Consider the following 1,046-nt stretch of genomic DNA (forward strand, 5'->3'; position numbering starts at 1 on the left):
GAAGAAGAAGGAAAACAACAACAACAACAAAGACATGCATAAAGCAGACGATGATCGATCTGTGGTTGTGACAAAAGATAACAAGACCTTTGTCAGTAATCACACAAGTAAATTACACATATATGCATATAATATATACATGTATATTATACATATATATATATATATATGTGTGTGTGTGTGTGTGTGTGTGTGTGTGTGTGTGTGTGTGTGTGTGTGTGTGTATAGGTCGTCACACATTGAAAATATATTTCTTATCCTTGTAATATTTTCATTACAGCAAAACTATTGTTTTCTCAAGTCCATCCTGTGTTTAATATAAACTTGTTTGATAGAAAAATAATATATGAATAAAATAAGGTCCGGGTGGAAAGGATGGTCTGCGCGCACGCACACACACACACACACATACACACGTACACGCACGCACTCACACATATGGAGAGAGAGAGATACATTATATTTATATTCTACAATATATGTGTGTATGTGTGTGTGTATGAACATATGTATGCATATATATGTGTGTGCGTGTGTATATATATATGTATGTATGTGTGTATATATGCACGCATGCATCTATGTGTGTATGTAATATGTATGTATGCATGCATGTATGTGTGTGTGTACGTATCTATGCTTGAGTGTATGTGTGTGTATATATGTCTGAAACAATCAGACATATATATGTGGTACGATGATTTTCTTTCATCACTTTCGCTCTTTTCTTTCTTTATTTCTTTCTTTCTTTCTTTCTTTCTTTCTTTCTTTTCATTGCGGTGTTTCCTTCGTGTTTTTATGTTCAAGTTATTATTTCTGTCTCTATACATTCATTACATGCATATGTATATTTAAACACACACACACACGCACACACACACACACATTTTTATATACTTGGTAGAATATTATGGTTACCAAACGGAACAGTGTCCCTACAAGTAATTAATATGCGCGTGCGCGTGTGTATGTGTGCGTGAGTGTGTGTATATGTGTGTATGTATATATATATATATATATATATATATATATATATATATATATAT

This window comes from Octopus bimaculoides, chromosome 26 (assembly GCF_001194135.2).
Source record: "Octopus bimaculoides isolate UCB-OBI-ISO-001 chromosome 26, ASM119413v2, whole genome shotgun sequence".
NCBI lineage: Eukaryota > Metazoa > Mollusca > Cephalopoda > Octopoda > Octopodidae > Octopus > Octopus bimaculoides.